This window comes from Schistocerca serialis, chromosome 9 (assembly GCF_023864345.2).
Source record: "Schistocerca serialis cubense isolate TAMUIC-IGC-003099 chromosome 9, iqSchSeri2.2, whole genome shotgun sequence".
Classification (NCBI taxonomy): Eukaryota; Metazoa; Arthropoda; class Insecta; order Orthoptera; family Acrididae; genus Schistocerca; species Schistocerca serialis.
The window spans coordinates 268214137-268236953 of NC_064646.1; positions in this window are offsets into that span (position 1 = coordinate 268214137).

Consider the following 22817-nt stretch of genomic DNA (forward strand, 5'->3'; position numbering starts at 1 on the left):
CTTCAATAGTAAAGTATATAATAAGATACCAACGATTCAGGTGGTAGGGGGTGGAATTCTGTATAAAGACAGTCAACTCTGTGTGGTGTTAGAATGTGTGCACGTGCCTTTACTGCAGACAGGAAACAGACACCATTAGTGACAGTGCGTTTTCTGTACATAAAGATAACTGTGACAATTCCACGTAGTAAATAGTTTTCATGTGATGAAACTCCAAGAATTGGTACGTACAAGGAAATGGGACTCTAACGTCAAATTACCAAGAAGTTGAACTATTCATAATTTCATTAGACTGGGCGTGCGATATGGATAGAAAGGAAAATATACGCAAAGTAAAAAACTATCTGAGCCATAGAAATGATTACTATTCAGCAAAGCAAGGTCCACAAGCCGTTATTCTTCTCAACTTGTTGCTGATTTACAGTTTCTAGTAAATGCCCGATGTGTATGACAAATTTTATAAAATGACAAACATCTTGCATTCAAGAAACGACTGTAGGAACCCACTTTAACACCGAAACATAAACAAGTTAGATTGGAGTTTGCTGAAAATCATGTGGCATGGACTTGAGAATGGGATATGGCTCTGAGCACTATGGGACTTAACTTCTGAGGTCATCAGTCCCCTAGAACTTAGAACTACTTAAACCTAACTAACCTAAGGACATCACACACATCCATGCCCGAGACAGGATTCTAACCTGCGACCGTAGCAGCAGCGCGGTTCCAGACTGTAGCGCCTAGAACCGCTCGGCCACTCCGGCCGGCCAGAATGGGATAAAGTGATCTTCAGTAATGAGAGTAGAATTTAGATGGTCCGGATGGATTTCAGTATGATTGGCGTGATATGAGAACAGGGTAGCAGGTAATAATGAGCAGAAGTTTTGATGGTGGAAATGTTATGATTTCGGCAGCCTTCTGCGGTACAGGTAAGTTACGCATTGCTTGGCTGAACTCTAGAATGAACTCTAACAAGTACACTGTGGTACTAGAGACAGCGCTGATTAGGATGTATGAGGACCTAGGGGAAGGAAGTCTAATGTTTCAACAAGATAATGCCTCTGTATATATTTCTGTTAGAATCAAAAAGTGGTTTCAAGATAAATATATCGATGCCATGCCATGGCCTGCAAGTAGCCTGGATTTGAACTCTAATGGAAGAGTTTGAAGAATACTTGCAAGGCGTATTCAGCGCAGTGGAAGGCAATTTGAGGCCGTGTGTGAGCTGAAAAGAGCTACACGACAAGACAGAGCGACAATTTCACTGTAGGAACTACAAACCCTAACCAAATCAATGTCGAAGAAAATTTTTGAGGCAATTAAGGTTGGACAAAAAACTAATAATGCAATAACACGACATCACAGTGAATGCCTTTATACGAATTTCCATCCAGGAAATGCAAACATCTTACAATGTTACTCGTGTTATGAAAGAAATATATATACAGGGTGAGTCGCGTAAGACGTAACACCCCCTTTATTCTGGGGGCGATTGCACGTATCGGCATGCGGTTTTCGGCGAATCATAGCGGACTATGGGGCACATACGGTGGTACGTGCACAATAATCACAACTTTTATATTGACCGAGATAATGAGGCAACTACATGTTTATTAAATGAGACGCTATACTTTTTTTACCATCATTCGAACGCTCTGGAAAAGACGTGTATAGTGATGTAACGCATGTTGCTATTGTGATTGAAACTTTGCTTAAAAGCCGCTGGGAAATATTGTACGATTGAAGATCGAAACGGTCGGAAGCGGCTGCAGACTGTAAACACGCCTCGCGCGATCCGGAAAGCAGGCCGCGTCGTACAACTAGTAGGTCGTGCGACGTTGAACCAGGAGGACGTGCGTCTCCTATCCAGACGTACTTGCTGCTGGAACATTATGTCCAGATATGTACACAAATCAGGAGAAGTTAGACATGTTACTTCTGCATGGCGAATGTCGTAGGAATTATGTCGAAACCTTAAGGCGGTACAGGGATATGTATCCTGATCGTTGGTGTCCTACTCGCCAGGCCATTACAAGAATGATTGCTACACTAGTGCGAACAAGCAGCTTTAACAGCAGAGGAAGAAGATTGCGACCGACAGAGACCACGAAGAGGCTGTTCTGGACATGAGGTTTATCGATCCTCATTGTGGTACGAGACGTATTGCCGAGGAATGTGCGGTCAGCCAGACGAGTTTCATGCGCATTCTGCACCGGCATAAGTTCCACCCATATCACCTTTCACTCCATCAGGCACTCGAAGGACGCCATTTCGAACGTCGTATGGAATTTTGTTGGTTTGCTCTGCGACACCTGCGAGATGATAATACATTCTTCAAACGTGTGCTCTTCACCGACGAAGCAACATTCACTAAACACGGGAATGTAAATTTACGTAACGTGCACTACTGGGCAGCTGACAACCCACATTGGCTGCGTCAGGTACAGCACCAAAGGCCATGGCGCGTCAACGTGTGGTGCGGCATTTTAGGAAATTGCATCGTAGGACCTTATTTCATTACAGGAGTATTAAATGGAAATAAGTATGGAGACTTCCTTAGGAACATTCTACCCGTTCTGCTAGAGGAGATACCACTCAATGAGCGCCTGTGTATGTGGTTCCAACGCGACGGCTGCCCAGCTCACTCCTCACGTGTTGCAATTCAAATATTGAACGAGACATTTCCTGACCGCTGGATTGGACGGAATGCTACAGTAAAATGGCCTGCCAGGTCCCCCGATTTGACTCCACTTGATTTCTTTTTGTGGGGAACACTGAAATATGCGGTCTACCGCGAAGCCCCAACAACGCCAGATGACATGCGCCGCCGAATCGTCACAGCTTGCTCCACCATATCATCCACTGACCTTTCATCTGTTACCCATTCTCTTGAACGACGATTACAGATGTGTCTTGCAGTCGAGGGTAAACCGTATGAGTACATGCTTAAGTAAAGTACAACGCCATGTTTTGTTAAGAACACTATGAATTGTGAAGGTTATCAGTAGGTACCAATGTATTATTAAACGATAAGTGTCAATGACCAGTAACATCCTTAAAGTATAAATGTAACGTGTGTGGACAATGTCCATACCACGTAGGTTGTCCTTCTGTCGTATTGTTTGGTGAGAGGTGGTCAGCATATGAATGTGAATAAACTGATTATCTTATCAAATGTGTATTCTCTCTAATTTTAATGTCCAATACTAATCTGTGGAACCAGTAGTTTCACAGCAGACACTTTGTTACCCCACAGACACACTCAGGCGTCACCAGTGAAGAGTTTCCCATGACGCATCTATCAATAACATTATCAGCGGCTTACTGTGCGTCAGGTGTGACATGTAAGCAGGAAGGGGGCAAAGCTTAAGTAAGAAACTGCGTGACAAAGCGGTTTCTATGTTCCCACAATAATTATTCATTTCAGCCTGGAAATGTCCATGCATTTGGCATAGTTCTCATAATCCCCTTATGATATGCAATTAGCTGGCATGTGCCACATTTAAATACGAAGCGCGACTTGCCACCCTTGTACCTATGGTGTATCGTGAAGAGGGCTGATAAGGAAGTACCTACGTAGCGTAGGCCGTGCATGCTGCACAGAGGACGGCAACTCGGCCTGCGGGTCGCGCGAGGCGTGTTTACAGTCTGCACCCGCTTCCGACCGCCTCGACCCTCAATCGTACAATATTTACCAGCGTCTCTTAAGCAAAGTTTGAAACATAATAGCAACATACGTTACATCACTACACGCATCTTTTCCAGAGCGTTCGAATAATGGTAAAAAAAGTACAGCGTCCTATTTAAAAAACATGTACTTGCTCGGTCAATATAAACGTTGTGATTATTGTGCATATACCAAAGTATGTGCCCCATAGTCGGCTATGATTCGCCTAACACCGCTTGTCGATACGTGCAATCGCCCCCAAAGAAATGGGGGTGTTACGTCTTACGCGACTCACCCTGTGCATATATATATATATATATATATATATATATATATATATATATATATACCTTCATATGTTGTTGTTGTTGTGGTCTTCAGTCCTGAGACTGGTTTGATGCAGCTCTCCATGCTACTCTATCCTGTGCAAGCTTTTTCATCTCCCAGTACCTACTGCAACCTACATCCTTCTGAATCTGCTTAGTGTATTCATCTCTTGGTCTCCCTCTACGATTTTTACCCTCCACGCTGCCCTCCAATACTAAATTGGTGATCCCTTGATGCCTCAGAACATGTCCTACCAACCGATCCCTTCTTCTGGTCAAGTTGTGACACAAACTTCTCTTCTCCCCAATCCTATTCAATACTTCCTCATTAGTTATGTGTTCTACCCATCTAATTTCCAGCATTCTTCGGTAGCACCACATTTCGAAAGCTTCTATTCTCTTCTTGTCCAAACTATTTATCGTCCATGTTTCACTTCCATACATGGCTACACTCCATACGAATACTTTCAGAAATGACTTCCTGACACTTAAATCTATACTGGATGTTAACAAATTTCTCTTCTTCAGAAACGCTTTCCTTGCCATTGCCAGCCTACATTTTATATCCTCTCTACTTCGACCATCATCAGTTATTTTGCTCTCCAAATAGCAAAACTCCTTTACTACTTTAAGTGCCTCATTTCCTAATCTAATTCCCTCAGCATCACCCGACTTAATTAGACTACATTCCATTAACCTTGTTTTGCTTTTGTTGATGTTCATCTTATATCCTCCTTTCAAGACACTGTCCATTCCATTCAACTGCTCTTCCAAGTTCTTTGCTGTCTCTGACAGAATTACAATGTCATCGGCGAACCTCAAAGTTTTTATTTCTTCTCCATGAATTTTAATACCTACTCCGAATTTTTCTTTTGTTTCCTTTACTGCTTGCTCAATATACAGATTGAACAACATCGGGGAGAGGCTACAACCCTGTCTTACTCCCTTCCCAACCACTGCTTCCCTTTCATGTCCCTCGACTCTTATAACTGCCATCTGGTTTCTTTCATAGTAAATTCGATATATGCATGCTTCAGTCATTGCACTATTACTTTCGTGGAGCCCTGCCTTTCTACTGCTTTCCACTGCTGTATAAAAAGCAATGTCCCGACTACGAAAATTGGTATTTGGTTTCCCAGTCAGAAGCAAGAAATACATGCTTCAGGATTTTTTGGAAGTTTAAATCTTACGGGACGAAATAGTGGGTGAAAGTTTTTTTAAATAAATCATTATTAAAGAACTACTAAAGCATTTTTAAAGTTATGTCTCTGAAAACTGGTGTTTGGCTCCTCGGTTAGAAATGAAAAATATATATTGCAATACTTTTGGATATTCAGTTCCTAAGGGGATGAAAAACGAGATGGAAATCTTAAAAAAATTCTTCATTACATTAAAAAAAATGTTTGAAATTTGGTTTTTTTGCTTCTCCGTCAGATAAAAGGAAACTCATGTTACGGGATGAAAGTTTCTATGGAAATATCATCCCAAGAAAGCATAAGGCATGATTAACAAAAACCTTGGACCTCAGCTAACAAAATCAATTTTTGTTCAGAAGTATTTACAGAAAAGTCCGTGTTTCTACGGCCTTAACTAGCGTGAAAAGTTAGTTGGTTGATTTGGGGGGAGGGGACCAAACAGCTAGGTCATCAGTCCCACGTGAAAAGTTTAGAAGGACTTGCAATTTGTGAACAACATAATCATACGAATAAAGAGAAACAAAACAAAACAAAAATCTTTGCAGACCAACAGTCTACCTGAGCGAAGCAGCAAGCGTTAAGCTGGTTCTCCATATTAGGGAAGTTAACGCAATAGATTTCCACTAAAAAATGGCATCTGAATGCGGTTTGTTTGTGATAAGATCGTGTTGTGTTTCATGTAAGAAAAAGAAACGCTGATCCAACACGTGACAGAATTCGATAGCAGTAGAAAAGCGACCTATTGAGACTGGTTTATCGCTATATTCAAGATCCCTTCACTGACATACACACATGGAACCGGTGGATTCAGGATCTCAACGACCCCATGCGACTAGCGCTCGAGAGGTCAGACATGTTTTTCATTTTGGGTTGCGGAGCATATAGGGACGTCATGTGCCATAAGTTAGGAAACGTGCTTGTCTACGACAAGACAATTATACATACAGACGGTGCGACAACGGTTGGAGCACTTTCAAGCGTCAGTATGGGGCAAGTTGTTCCGGCTTCCCTTGATGCGCCAGCGGACAGAGGCGCGGTGACACTGATGCACCCATTAACAGCAGTGAATACAGGAGTGGCAACACGTCGTCTTTCCAGACGAATCCTGGTTCAGGTACAGCATCACGATGGACATTCTTGGCGGCTCTCAGGCGAAAGATCGTTACCACTCTGCACTCGTCAACATCATACAGATCCAGCAGCTCGTGTGATGGCATGGGGTTCCAGTGGCTACACACTGTAATAATCTCTGGTTCACTAAACCAGACATGTTACGGCCAGTGACGCTGCCTTATCTTCAGCACAATCACACAACACCGCATCTTGCCTGTCCTGTCATGATGTACCTCAGTTCGAAGGATATTTGACTGTTTCCCGGCCAGCACGTTCGTCAGATTTATCGCTCATTGAAAACATCTGATATGATGAGAAACTATCAAGCCGATACTTTCCAGCTACTCCAATTAATCACCTCTGGCATGAAGCAGCATGGGATAACGTACCTCCATCTATCAGTGAAGCTCAGTTAGACTGCAGCCGTGTTAGGGCCGTTGTTGCTGCCAGAGGTGGTAGCTGCGTACACTAAATTTAATCCCTGTGCAGTACAGAACCAACCGCGTCATCTTTGTAAATCTGTTGGCCACATGTGACAGTGCTCAGCTTGGGCACATGAACATCACCGTTGGATTTTCGAAGCATAGACATAAATCGCTTGGTCAGATAAGTCATGGTTCACGTTGGTTCACGATGATAGCAAGATACATCGAATACCACATGGCAACATCCATCCTGCTTGTCAATAGGGGCCGTTGGCTAGTGTGGGAGATGTTTCCGTGAGATGAAATACGATTCGTGATATGTCTACCAAGTCACGCAAAGACGAACAATACATTCAGTGTAGTGCAGTCGTTTAATTGTTTGCAACACTACGTAAGCGACCTTTACCTTCAGCATGACATTCCACGAACCACTCGCTACTTGTAACAGCCACTTCTCCTTCATGCACTGTGTGTTAATAAGCCGGTCAAATTTTCGTAGTGTCTACTGTGAGACACCATTTAACTAACGTTTCTACAACGATATGTATGCTGACTGGATTTTCGTCATTATTTTGAACGAAGTGTCCGTGAAGGGCATGTTAACTTTTCTAAAATATAACTTCTTTCTTAGTTGATTGGCTTGAAGTTTACCTCGTTGTCTTCTTTTCAGGTAATTCAGCAAAACGTGGTAAAATAGATTGGTAAGGTGGTGGATTGTTAAGCAGGGCACGTGGGCTGCTGGAGTGGAATTCTGAACCCATATGAGGATACAAATTTTTTTTAATTAAAACAGAGCACTGGTAACAACACAATGATAAATTAGTATTTGCAAACTACGATGATTTATACCGATTGTTCAATTGCATAAAAGCAATGATAATAATCCAAAAACTTCTAGAAGAAAAAGAGACTTATGGCCCCAACTGTAAATTAATAAAAACATTACTTTACGCAAATATAACTCTCTGAGATCACTAGTTGTGAATATAAAAAATAAAAATTTGTAAAAGCTATTTGGTTCAAATATGACTCTGAGCACAATGGGTTGGTTCAAATGGCTCTGAGCACTATGGGACTCAACATCTGAGGTCATCAGTCCCCTAGAACGTAGAACTACTTAAACTTAACTAACCTAAGGACATCACACACATCCATGCTCGAGGCAGGATTCGAACCTGCGACCGTCGCGCGGTTCCAGACTGTAGCTCCTAGAACCGCGCGACCACCCCGGCCGGCAAAAGCTATTTGGTTTCAAAAATACTCAAATAGCAAGATCTTGTAAATACGTGAATTAACTATTATGGAAAACATTCGGCAATATGATGTTATGATAGCCTGAAAGATCTACACAGTAATCAGCACATTCTCGACAATTGGCGTTCACATCGGTCGCGAGTCCGAATTCCGGGCTCGAGAGCTCAAGTGACAACACCTGGCAGGAGATCCTGCGCACACCAGTAACGGCTTCTAGAACACACAAACCCAGTATTAATACACAGTTCACTAAAATACTAAACGCTGCCGACAGGGGCTGTAACTGCTGTCCCGCACCCATCCAAGAGCAGAAAATTTCTCCAGATGCGCGAATATCGAGGAAGTTAACTCCCCTTACCGATGTACAGTAGATATGAAACTGAAACTTCCTGCAGATTAAAACTGTGTGCCGGACCGAGACTCGAACTCGGGACCTTTGCCTTTCACGGGCAAGTGCTCTACCATCTGAGCTACCCAAGCACGACTCACGACCCGTCCTCACAGCTTCAATTCTGCCAGTACCTCGTCTCCTACCTTCCAAACTTCACAGAAGCTCTTCTAGGAATGACGTGTAATTTCACATGTCACACACTGCTGCTATGCGTTTGTCCTTTTCTTTGTAAGAGGCATTCCCCTTTACTAACGATCATTTTTTATAGGACTGACGCGATCATAGTATAATTTCTGAACCGTGAATGATACTTGATAGGCGTTTCTTTTTTTCTCGTTGCGGCGATATCCTTTAAGGAAATTTCAGTCTCCTACTTACACAGGGCGAAACAGGCTCTCAGGATTTGTTTCGTAAGCGCTAGTATGATATAGCATCACACTGGTGAAAGTGCACCTGTCATAGTGTACAATACAGCTAGGTTCTCTTGAATTATAGCTTCTTGTTGTCAAACGCAAAATTAATGTGTTTTATCCGACATGTGTGCCAATGGCGTGAGAAATTTTCTGAGCCGGCGGGAGTGGCCGAGCGGTTCTAGGCGCTACAGTCTGGAGCCGCGCGACCGCTACGGTCGCAGGTTCGAATCCTGCCTCGGGCATGGATGTATGTGATGTCCTTAGGTTAGTTAGGTTTAAGTAGTTCTAAGTTCTAAGGGATTGATAACCTCAGATGTTAAGTCCCATAGTGCTCAGAGCCAGCCAAATTTTCTGAAATGTTTGTAGCACACACGTGCATGACAGTTTATTTACAGACACTGAATGCGAGAGACGCTCTGAGGTTGTGTAATTGTTCAACTACCTGAAAGAAATTGCTTAATATAGATTTCTTTCTGCAGTCGAACGTAAAAACTATACCGAGTTTGCTCATGAAACTAAATGTAAATGGACTTTGCCTATTTTCGTGGAAGGAGAACATTTATTATGGTCGCAAATGTGTTTTCCTTTTTGGTACTTGGTTATATATGCATTGACGTCAAATGAAAGTGCTTTCCATCGCAGAGAGGCCTATTGGATGCTTGGGGGCCTGCCTTGTCTGTGTCAGGTCGCCGGCACTGATGCGCTCCCTAACCATTAGAGCCGGCGGTTATACTTTAGACGAATAAGTTGAGCTTGAGGTGGCCGTGGTGCTTAGTTGACTATACACGCTAGCGTAGGAGTGTCGTCTTAAGGAGGCGGCCATATGGTGGAAATCCAAGTGTTGCGTGTCATCTGGACAGTTCTCCAGTTGGTCAGGGGTATGCTACTTAATTTCCCTTTTGTGTAGTCTAGGACTGCAGCCTGAAGACATGCCGCGTATCGCGAGTGGCGCAAATGGGGGTGCATCAGCTGTGAGTGGTCATTGGACTAAGCTGCTCTTTGCCTAGGGGGCTGTTCGTGGAAGCTCTGTCGCTGTATTTCAGACGAACAAGCTGCACTTTATTGTGTTGGCGTAGAAGCGTCGCCCCAAGGTGGTGGCCAGATGGAGGAAAGCCGAGTGTAGCCAGCGACCGCAGAGGATGGCAGCAAAGGGCAGGTGGAGAGGGTGTAGAGAAACTACGACGCTCGGCAGAGCAGCTGGCCATTTCAAGAAGCTTGCGTCCCCCCTGTAGGTGGATGGAGGGAGGGAGAGGTGGAGGGAGAGGGGTAGAGGGCCTTGATTTTCAGCGGTTTGTGGACGCCTATCCAGGAGAACGCACATTCAACTAATGCCCCTTCTGCAGTCTTTTAGGAAGACGATTTTCCTCAGTGCATGTGCTGCATTATGACCCATTCATTATGAGTACTGTTTTTTTCACAACCGTTCTGAAGTGTAATTAAAACTGTGAACGTTTTATTTTCATCTCTTTTGGTATCATGTTTTGGAATTGATTGCCTGGGCTGCAGAATGGTTTTTGAGCAGGCGTCTGTAACGAACTCTGACGTCAATCAACGATAGATACTGTATGACTACAGGTAATACACTTTTTAAACTCCTCTCTGTCGAACACCAGCACCTTTCAGCTGAACATAGTTCCTGCAAAAAAGGATAAAAATAGTATCTTACACACCTGCCTTTTTCCAGACAGCTTGTAGGTGAAGAGTAGAGTTTGAGTGTGTCTGTCACTAGTTTCGAGTGGTATTGCGAAATTTTTTATTAATTATTATTTTTTATTATTTTTCTCCTGTTTTTTATTTAATGATTTCTTTGGCTGTTTGAGTAATTACATTGTAGCCAATTTTTGAGTTTTATTGCGATTTTATGTCATCTTTGTGTACCGCTGTGCGTTCAGTTGTGTAATTAGGCCCAATCTTTGTGATTAATTATGTAATTAGGATCGATCTTTAAGTCAGTTTCCCGACCAAAATAAATAAAGAACACTAACCTAATCTTCGTCTCCTACATCTGACCAGTTTCCATTTGTTGGGGGGGGGGGGGGAGGGGGCGGGCCTTCGCTTGGGCTTTCTGCTCAGGAGAACCAGGTTCCAAGTCCCGGAAAGGGCACAGCCAGTTTTAATTTCCCGCCAATTCTTTGGTGAGGGTGGGGTGGGATGTCAGTACAGCTCTGTGACAAAGAAATTTCCGCCAAAATCCGAAATTCCCACAAAAATTCGAAATTCCCGCCACTAGGGCATGGTTGGGGGGAGGGGGATGGGAAGGGGGAGGTGGAGGAGGGGCTGGGGCACACCTGCAAGCTGAGAAAAACACGTGACGTCATCCGAGGGCGGGGGTGGACGTGGTCGGGAGCGGGGATGGGCGTGTTAGGGAGTGGGGGTGGGCAGTGGTAGGGGTGATTAATTGATCAGTTTAATTAATTTGCATATCAATTTGATATCAAAATCGCACCTGTAACCACACTTTACTACTACTACCACTCTCCACGAATTGTGAGCAGCTCTGCAGGAAGAATGGGCGTTATTGCCTAAACTTGAGATTGATGACATCACTCACAGCATATCCCGTCGTTGTCAGGCCTGTATTGGTGCCAAAGGTGGTCATACCCCGTACTGAGCACATTAACCATTTGGCATAATGTGTGTACAAACCCATTAAGTTGGAAACAAGCGATCAGAATTTTTATCTATCGTTATGCATGTTGCAGTTGATTACGTTCCGTATTCTTTACGTTGTTTCTACTTTACTATTGTCCGTTTACATTGTTTTGTGGCAAAATAAACATACCCTTGCAAAATTTCCGTTTGTTGCTTTAATTTTGGACTCTATTGTATTATTGATTCACCTCTATGAGCAATAAATCCACCATCTTCATTGCGGATGCACAGTTACGTTCGACCTCTTGTGGGAATCTCAAAGGAGCGAAAACAGGGGACATGGACTTGGACTACGGATAGGTGGCGCTGTGTGCGAAGGTGGATCGACTTAGGGGCGTGCGGAGATAGCCCGCCTAATTATGATAAGCGCTATGTCCGGGTGGTGGTACACATTGTCACTTATCGGTGCTAATTCCGCGCTGTGCCCCGATAGAGCTAACATCAGCAGTTCCTTCCCATTTCTTTCTATCGATCCACCTCCTGTTTACATAACACGTATCACCGCTGCGAATTCCGTGTGGTCTCTGTCCTTCCGCACATGTCCGAGAAAACAGACGCCACGCATTCATACGAGGGTTGTCCAGAAAGCAAGTTCCGATCGGTCGCTAAATGGAAACCACAGTGAAAATCAGAAACATTTTATTTTCAAGAGCTAGCTATACTTTCCAGATACTCCTCTACATAGTCGCCGCTCCGACTTAGACATTTTTCGGAGCGTTATACCAAAATCCCAACACCGTCGTCATAGAAGGCAGCCGCCTGTGCTTTCTGATAATTCTATACGCTGGTCTATAGGGCGTAGCCTGCACCCAAGTGTTGTCTTTGTATCCGGCGTTTCAGGTGAACAGAGATAATACTCAGGACGAGCCAATTAGGGCTGTGTTGTGGGTGGTCGAACACTTCCCATCGAAACGCTGCAGGAGCGTCTTCACTGCCCCCGCAGAGTGCGGCTGAGAATTGCCATGAAGAAGGAAGTGCGTGGCAGTTGTGTTAGGTGGGCTGCATTCATTAAGGGGAATCCTTTCAGCAGGCCCTCCTATTTGGCGGGAGACATCGTTGTTCTAAGGACCTTTACTCGCTCACAGTGCGCTCACAACTGAAAAGAGCGTCTTGATACCACCGTTGGTCATACTAGAGACTCTACCCAACACAACTGCGCAAACCTTCATCGGGTTTTCACTGTGGTATCCATTTCGCGACTGATCTTAACTTACTTTCTGGACAGCCCTCGTATAATAAAATGTAAATACTAAGGCATAGGATAATAAATTGTAGGTAACATAGTTTTTTTAAGAAATTTTCCACATGTAAATGAAGTTATCGGCACCTATTAGTCTCGATCTCTTCAGTGCGTGTGTCACGTTTGATTACGTCACACTATACAGACCATAGGAATTCACTAGGCAAAACTGTTTTCTTGTCATGACACCTCATACAGCATACAGCCCCTGATTTTTCGGCTGGCATTTGTTACGAGTGCAGAGTGTTCGTCATCTGAGGCAGAGGAAAATGAAAAGAACTGCTCGCATTCAGCCTGTGATCACAGTGGCTGTCATTAAAACACAAAGCTCTTTCAAAACGTTAAACTCTCTGAATAAAATATCATTTACAACGGTAAGCCCAAATACTATAATCACCAATTTTATAGTGTGATAGCTCACTTTTGGGATGCAATACAGCAGCTTCCCTTCTAGCAAAATGGCTCTGAGCACTATGTGACTTAACATCTGTGGTCATCAGTCCCCTAGAACTTAGAACTACTTAAACCTAACTAACCTAAGGACATCATACGCATCCATGCCCGAGGCAGGATTCGAACCTGCGACCGTAGCGGTCACGCGGTTCCGGACTGAAGCGCCTAGAACCGCACGGCCACACCGGCCGGCTCCCTTCTAGCAGTAGTTCGTTGTACTTCACTGGAGCAACAGAGTAGTTCCTCATAGTTCGCTGGAGCAATGAAGGGCGCCTAGCAACTGAAAAAAAAGCGCAGGTCATTTTCGTTTCCAAGAAGAGTTTTAGCCCTATAAGCTGAAGTCAGTCTGTTGTAGAATTATGGAACATGTTTCAGGAAGTATTATGATGGTTTTGGAGAACGTAAAATCTCATCTATAAAAATCAATATGGATTTCTCAAACAGAAATCCTGAGAATCTTAGCTCGCTCTGCTCCCCTGTGAGACCCATAGCGCTCAGGTTGATGCCATGTTCATTTGACATCATTCAGCACTGCCATTTATTAAAAAATACGTGTATTTGATCAGATTTGCTGCTGAACTCAGGACTTCCTTTCAGTAGAACTCATCATGTCGCTCTAACGCAACAAAATCTACTGATGTAATTTCCGAAGTACAACAAAGAAGTGTGACAGGACCGTTACTGTTTACATTGTACATAGATAATTTAGTACAAAGCATTGGAAGCTCTTTAAGACTGTTCGCAGATAAAGCGGTCGTCTACAAGAAAGTAGCAACGCCAGATTACAGTATCGATTTGCAAAATGACCTACATAAAATTGATGAATGGTGCAGTCTCTGACAGTTGACCCTGAACGTAAATATACCTAACATATTGCTCATGCATAGGAAAAGAAACCTACATCTGTACAGCTACACTATTGACCACAAATTGCTAAACAGTATATACCGTAAAATTTCTAGGAGTAACTAACCAGAGCGACCTTTTAAGTGGAATGACCACATAAAACAAATAGCAGGCATAGCAGAGATTCGTAGAAAGAAATTTTAGGAAATGAAACTCATCTACGAAAGAAGTGGCTTACAAGGCGCTTGGTCTATAGATTATTGAGTACTGTCATCAATCTGGGACCATTAACAAGTAGGAGTGATAGGAGACAGAGAGAGAGAGAGATATATATCCAACCAAAAGCGGCGCGTTTCATCCCGCTGGAACGTTTAGTCGGCGCCAAGCGTTACAGATGTATATACCGAAATAATCAGGGACCAGTTGCATAAAAGAAAATTTATTTCTTAACCGGTTTCAGACAATTAGTCTCCTTCTTCAGAAGGTCCAATCATAGGTTGGACCCCCATATTGCGCTTCACAATTTGTTGACAGATACCCTGTTAGTAGTATGGAACCTGTGACTGCCCCCTCTGAAGAAGGGCACTAAGTGCCTGAAACCGCTTAAGAAATTAAATTTCCTTTAAGCAACTGGATGCCGATTATTTCGATAAATATAACTACAGTTGCGGAAGAAGATGGATAAAATACCTTACAGATTTGTTTAACAAACTCCTGTGGCAGCCACTACAAGAGAGGCGTTGTGCATCCCAGAGAGGTTTTGCTACTGAAATTTCGATAGAGCACTTTCCGGGAAGAGTCGGACAACACATTACTTCCTCCCACATCTATCTCGCGACTTACCGCGACCAAAAGTTCGAGATATTAGCACTAATACGCAGGCTTACCGACAATCATTCTTCCCATGCGCCATTTGCGAGTGGAAAGAGGAAGGGGTGTCATTTAGTGGCGTACCAGAAGTACCCTCAACCCCACACTGTCAGGTGACTTGCGAAGTATTGATGTGGACATAGACTCTATATGTTCTGAAATCGACATGTTTCCACTTATCCGGAACCTAATGCAATCGGTTTTTACGATGCTGTTGGATCTTATTGGGAACAGGTACCCGTCATCTTCTATGGATCGCCGTGTTCGACAGTGAGCGTTGAACGCAAATCTGCTACAGATCGCTCCCTCCCCTACTTTGCAGAGCGGGAAATCCACCGTTTCCCAGGTTCTGTTTTGAGGCGTGGGCGTCCAACGCACTGTCGCCTACTCGTAGTTTCACCGACCTTCAGTTACTTTCTATAGAAGCTCAGAACAGCAATCGAACAGTCTGCCTTCTGTCGACGTCCCTTATGACAGTGAATGTCCCGATTTGCGGCCCGTATCGTCGCTAGAATGATACCCCATTAGTCTATGTTCTATTTCTACAGTTTTTCGCAATTCATGTTACACACTTCTAGGAGTTGTAACCGAGACTGAGTAGATCACATTCTACACAGGAGCCCATGGCCGGAAATGGTTCGTTTCAATGTTACAAGGAAAACAGGAGCTACTCAGTCGCACGCTAGAAGTTTATTACGCAGTTCGCCTGTTATGGTAGGCTACCCACATTCATGAATGGTAGGAGGACCAGATGTCACGTGATGTCCTCTGTTTCCATATGCCTTGTTTTCATGCTCCCTGGTGACGAGTCAGTTAACATTACGGTGACTGGCACTGCAGTGGCAGCATGCCCGAGTAGATGTTCACAGAGCACACCGATAGGTTGTTAATTTACGATGAAGCTCGACGTAATGGAACAGGAGTTCAACGTTTGTACCGCAAGTACTTTGCAAATCGTGTGACTCCATCTCATCCAATCTTTGACGGAGCAGAACAACGGCTGCGGAAAAGTGGGAACTTCCCAAGCGACAGAGCAAACTGTGATGCTCCAAGAAGGCGGCACACGATGTACTGGAAGAAAGCGTTTCATCAAGTTGTAGAGTGCCCATTGACGTGTACTCGAGCCATTGTACGTGACCTGCGCGTGTCCCAGTCACCTATTTGGCGTGTCCTGCATGAACAGCAACACCATCCGTATCACCCTCACGCCATTTTATACCACGTGTCAATATCTTTGCATGGTTTTTACACCGTTGGGCGGATTTTTCTGTTTCCAAGATGAGTTTTGTTCACCGACGAAGCGCATTTCAACAGGGAAGGTGTTTTGAACGCTCGAAACAGCCACTTTTTGGATCAACAAAGCCCCAAAGCCACGTGTACACGAAGGCTTCAGCACAATGTCGGCAGCAACGTGTGGGCAGGCATCTGGGATGGTCGTGTCAGGTACTTTATAATATTCCCGCAACAAGCGACGGCGGAGTTTTTTCAAGTTGCGCCAATGGACATTCGGCACGAATTGTGACTCCAGCTTCAGGGCGCAGCGGTGTTTTGCAGTATGTGTCCGAACCCATCTGAACGTAATAAATCGGGACAGGTGGATCAGTCGAGTTGGACCACATGATTGGCCAACAACATCCTCAGATTGAAACCCGTTGGAGTTTTTCTTGTGCGGCCACATGACGAGTCCTGTTTACGAGACCCCTGGCTGCACGTATCATGGCTGCAATTTGTTGGTCAGAGTTTAAGTGAATTTACTGCGCAGATACACTGTGTGCGCCGAACTTGGTGATCCTATTGCCGAACAGCTGTTGTAATATCGCACTAAATAGGAGTGAAATCTGTACAGCTTGGTTTCCTTGCAACATGGAAACGAACCCTGTCCGGACATGGATTCCTATCAAAGCTTGACCTAAAACGTCTCCTCTACGACCTCTAGAGAAAGGTAACATTAATTGTGAAACTCTGCACATATTTCTTCCTGCATCACGTGCTCACAAGGCCACCAAGGGCATTCAGTCTCTAGGTGGACAGTGGTCACAGCGTTTTAGTTCATCAGCATATAATTACTCCTTGGACGCTTACGCCTAATGTATCATGGCATTTACCAAGATCTCACTGCGTACTTTAATACAAAACACCATGACTGATATGGAAAAACGTACCGCTATGTTCTCAAGAGTGTCTAGATTGACGAGACAGTCTCGCCAAATAGCTGGGCTGATAATCATCCTCAGAACTTTAGAAAGTAGTGGCCCCATTAATACATACGACACAAAGCGTACATGAGCACTAACAAAGGAAGGTATTTCTATACTTAAGAGCGCAACAATGGTTTCTTTTCATTGACTCTAATGGCATCAGTGCTATTTCTCAGTTATATTTTAATACTTTACTACAAAAAATTAAGTTATGTCATTGTAAAATTTAACAATATTTTTTGTTGTTAGTTACTTAGTTTCATGTTTCATGGATCATTTGCGACGATAAGTCTGAATGATTAGGAACGAGTAATTTTATAATTCATCGCCAATTAATTTGTGAATATGGCTACATGCTGAAAATTTATAAGTCTATTTTTATTCATTTATTTATTTTCATTTTTTAAAATATACAGGTTTTAAAATATACAGGCCTCAGTAATTTCTAGCCACCACAGTTTACGCAATACAACAATAGAAATTCTTCCACCGAACAGAAGGAGTTGGCACGGAGTAACACTTCGGTTTGCTCTCAAATTTTACTTTGCTGTCTGGAAGACATTTTATATCACCGGGTAAGTGATAAAAATTTATTGTTGCGTCCTTGTGCATCATTGTCTTTTTTGTGCGAAAGAGAACCTTACTGTGGAATAATGAACAATATTTTTCCTTTTGGTATTGTAATTATGTACATCATTGTTCCTCTTGAACAGTAGAGGATTATTTACAACAAACTTAATGAGAGGATAAATATCCTGTGAAGCAGCAGTGAGAATGCACGAGTCCTTAAACAGTTATCTACAAGGTGATCGTGGATGAACACCAAATATTATCCTTACAGCACGTTTTTGAGCAACGAAGACTATCTTTGTTAAAGATTAGTTATCCCAGAACATTATTCCATATTACATTACTGAATGAAAATATGCAAAATCTGTCAACGTGCTGATTGGTCTCTCCCCAAGATTTGCAATGATTTTTAGTGCAAACGTGGCTGAACTAGATTATTTTAGGAGATCCAGAACTTTTTTTCAGTTTAAATTCTCATCAGTATAGTCACCTAAGAATTTTGAAAATTCCACCTATTTACTATTTCTTCCCCGTGTGTACACTTGAAGAAGTTTAAGTGAAAATTTGTCCATAGCACTTCAGTGGAATCAAGGTCCAAAGACCAAAATATCATCTGTGAAGTAATTGTTTCGTTTAACAAATCCTCACTTACTTATGTTTTCAACGTCACCGTCTTCACTGCTCACTGTGTATAGAGCACTGCAATTTTTCTCAATTGGTCAGCTGTCACGTAACTTCAGTTTCTCTATGGGCTATGTGAAGGAAACTAGAGCCGTTGAGCAATGGTTGATATTTACGGATCAACTGCATATTTTAATTTCCAAAATGTGGTTGAAGAAAAATTGACCATATCGTTAACCCGTTAATGCTTGAACTACGAGAATGCAGTACGTCAACAATTGACGACTTCTACATTTTGCCAACTCATGTAATGAACACTTTGTTCACAAAGTGTAGGCGTTGGTCAATATCGTGTGAAGTCTGTCATCGTATCCAGAAGCCTATTGGCAATGTGTCGTAGAATGTGACCGTCTCTGAAATAAAAAGAAGTTCACAAAATATCGATCACTGGTCTACTTCGAGGCAATGTCATATTTTTCATCGTAGATATCCTTCTCTCCTCAATACTTGTCATAAGAGAACGGCGGCAACATGGTGAGGAGTTTATCAAAAGCTACAATAGACCGAATTTCACTACCGAAACACCGTAAGGCTTGATTAAAATAACATTCGGCTCTTTGTCTGAATATACGAACTCTCTCAATAGGTAAAGTCAACCTTCGGTTTCAAAACCCACAGTAAAATAGTACTGTTGCCATCAGTTTCCCCTCTTTTTGATACTCTAAGACCTAATCCCATCAGACTAATCGCTGCATGTACATACGTCGTCCACTGCATTCATCAGCCACATTTTTTGTGTTTCAGCGTCTTCCTCGTGCCTCAGTCTGCGACCTCGAAGTAGTAAGATGAAACGCTTCTGGTTGAGCTGTCCGCCATCCCTCATTGACTTCTGGGTATTCTTTAAGAGTAAATATCATCTATGATTCGTGTTCCTTACAACTTAGCAGTGTTTTAATACAGTTTTTAAATCATCTAAAAGATCATTAGCTATTTATTATTTTTATTTGCGTTACGAAATTGGATTACAATTCAAACTTTTAAAAAGTCATCACTAGCGTTTCCACCAGTGAACTGCAATCACTTCTTGTTAGCATGCACATGGCCCGTAGCTGAGCTGATGGCACGGAAGGAACTGGGGGAGGGGGGGGGGGGGGGCGAGTGGACAAAGATAGTGATGGGAGTTCTGTTCCGAGCGGCTAAGTTGCAATAGGGAAGATGCAATTCAACAGCAGTCGCATATTCACAAGCAAATGTCTTGAAGAACTTCTAACCTACAACTAGCAGTCATATTAAAGGGTTATGCCAGTACGATCAATAACACTACCCAACGATGAAAATGTTTCTTGCTCAAAAATAGTTAATTCTTATGTATTTCCATCTGCTGAATTGAAAATCATTATAAAAATGACAGATTAGCACTTGCTTTGGAGGTAAAGTGACACTTCATTTTTATAGTCAACATTTTCAGTTTTGGGGAAATTTTGTTTTCGGAGTTGTCACACCTGTCCAATAAAAAACACAAATGCTCTTAAGCTGTTTGTAAGTCATAAACACAGATACTGTTGCTGTGACTGTTAGTTTCTTCTGTAATTAAAGCAGAATTTATGGTTTGAGAGTGCTTTTGTAGCATAAAATTTGTAAAAGTGCCACGAAAATGCGTAAATAAGATGAATAATTTTTGTTACATTTCTGGTGAAATAACATTTTCCTTACAGAAATGAAACCTGACGGCTCTTGTGAAGACTGGCTATCAGCATTGTTTCGATATGAAAGTAGCAGACCAGGATAAGTCTTGGTTTCCACATACATGTTGCAACACATGTTCAGTTACACTGTGAGAATGGCTGAAAAATAAAAAGCGATCTATGGCTTTTGCTTTCCCTATGATTTGGCGGGAGCCTACAAACCATACAGATCACTGCTCTTTCTATTTGACTCGACCTATAAAGGCAGGATTGTCTATGGAGAAAAGAACAGTTCAGTACCCTAATCTTCGATTTGCTAATCCACCCATTCCGCATACAGGTAGTTCACCAGGTCCTACTCCATCCGAAAATTGTGCGTTTGAACTAGAAAATGAAGACGGTGTGGAACAACAAGAAGAAGAAGAACCAAACACGCCTTCCACATCCCGTGAGCCTGATTTTGAGGGAAAAGATGACATACCGCACAGACCGAGTCAAGCGGCATTGAGTGATCTCATTAGAGTAAACAGTTACTGCCCGCCATCCATGTGGAGCACGTGTTGGTCTCACCGCGGACTTCTAGTACTGAGCCACACACAAATGATTTCATGAAAGTGTACGGGCCTGAAGATGGCGTTGATGCAACGTCGAAACTAGTAGCCAAGTAAATATAAAATCTTAAGTACAGCTGGAGGAGTTTCATTTTTAATAAAAAATTATCTCATCAGTGGTGGCAAAACAACGTCTTTTCATTGTTCTGTTCAGCCTCGGGAATAGGAAGACGTCGTACGGAGCCATGTCCGGTGAATACGGTGGCTGAGACAACATAACAGTTTTAGTTTTTGCCAAAAAATGAAGGACAAACATTGAGGTGCGAGCAGGAGCATCATCGTGATGTTATTTCCACGAGTGGTTTTGCCGCAATTCTGGTCATTTTCTTCGGACTTCTTCACGAAAACGGCTCATAACTTCCAGGTAGTACTCCTTATTGACCGTATTACCATAAGGCCCGGCCGCACGATGCGCTGTCCCCATTGTAATCAAAGAAAACAGTGAGAATAATCTTACATTTGACATTTGATCGAACTTGCCGTTTTTTTTTTGTTTCTCCGTCTCTCTCTCTCTCTCTCTCTCTCTTTCTCTCTCTCTCTTCAGGAAGTTTTCATTGCGACGATTGGGTCTTGGTTTCGGTGTCATACCCGTATATGCATGTTTCGTCAGCTGTTATAACCTTCTTTAGAAGCTCTGGATTGTTGTCGACTTCCTTCAGCAGTTCCTGGACGATGTCGACGCCACCTCGTTTTTGCACGAAATTCAATAGTTTCGAAACAAACTTTGCTGCTACACTTTTCATGCACAAAACATCTGAAAAAATTGCGCGGCATCAGCCAGTCATCATCAGCAACCTATCTGATGATGATTCGGCCATTTTCCACATCATTTTGTTTACTTCTTCCAGACTGTCGTCAGTAATTGATGTGCTTGGGCGTCCGGGGCGTTTCCTCGAACCTCTTTAAAATATAGTGATCCTGCTTGTTCATCATTTTAGACAATTAAAACTCTCTTGGGGATGCTGCAATGAAAGTTTTATATTGTATTTTTACGTAATGCGCCATTAAAAACTGTCAAAGTGAACTTAACTAGTCCAAGAGTAGTGTCCAATTCCAAGGAGTAAACTTACTTTCAACAGCGTCTATTCCATGTGCGGCGATTCCCACAACTCGTGTCTTATTCGTAGCAGATTCGCCAAAAGCCACAGACAACACTTCGAATGGGGTGGTGCACTTTATTCCATTTGTCAAGCAAAATTTAAAGCAAATTCTTTGATCCGTCTGCTTCTAAGTAAAAACTAGCCGAGGATTCGAAAATACGCATAGTCTTTTCAACTGTCAACAATAAAGTAAATATTTAAAATAGTAAAAAAGGCAAACAGACATCAGGAATATGTGTCCCAACAAGACAAAAAAAATGGCTCTGAAAATCGGATGTATAAAACCCCCGCGAAATTATAAAATTCCCATTGCTTTTTGATCACACCTAGTATGCTGCAGTAGTATGCAAATTGCTTCGGTGGTCATTGTCGCATATGTAGCAGAAGAGAACGTAAAATTCTGTGTTCAAGAAGCGACAAATGTCGCCAAAGAGTGAAACGATGCGAGATTTGAGCCCGAAGATATATAAAAAGCAAACGGTAACAAATCCTCTGTGATCAAGATGATAGAGAGAATCCACTATGTTTGGTATACTATCGTATATATGTAGACCAGTGAAATTAGTAAATTTCTTATTTTGTCTTCTAAGATTATCTGTAATTTATTTTCATGAACATATGTTAGGTACTGCTGAAATAGACGTACGATTTCTGAAGGCTTTAATAATGTTGCTACATTCTGTCCTTACACCAGCTACTAGCAAGAAGGAAAAAAGTTTCATTACAGCTGGGCTTTCATATCCAGCGAATTCAGTATAGTGAAAGTTCAGACTGGAGAAGCAAAAACCATTCTGGCATTCGTCTGGAGTAATTTAAGGCTGGTGTTAGGAGCGCAGCGCCGCTGCTGGTGTTGTACAAAGCTGCCTGCAATTATCCACTCGCCCTCTCTCATTAGATCGCCACCTGTCGCGTCCATTCGAGAATAACACACAGCGCCGTATCGAAACCGGTTCTTCCACGATACGAGTCCAGGTTTCATCGCCATACAGAGTCGTTCATCTCCTCTAATCTGGAAGTCCCTTCATTCACGTTCAACGAAGCTTGAAATTTCTGTATAACAGAGATATCAGTTAACACCTTTTTGTACTATGTTGCGTAATCAGCTTTCCGAGCAGTCGCCCCGTAAGACTTTTCACTTCCTTTTCCGTCAACATTCCAGATACATTACTTGTACATAAAAAAATGT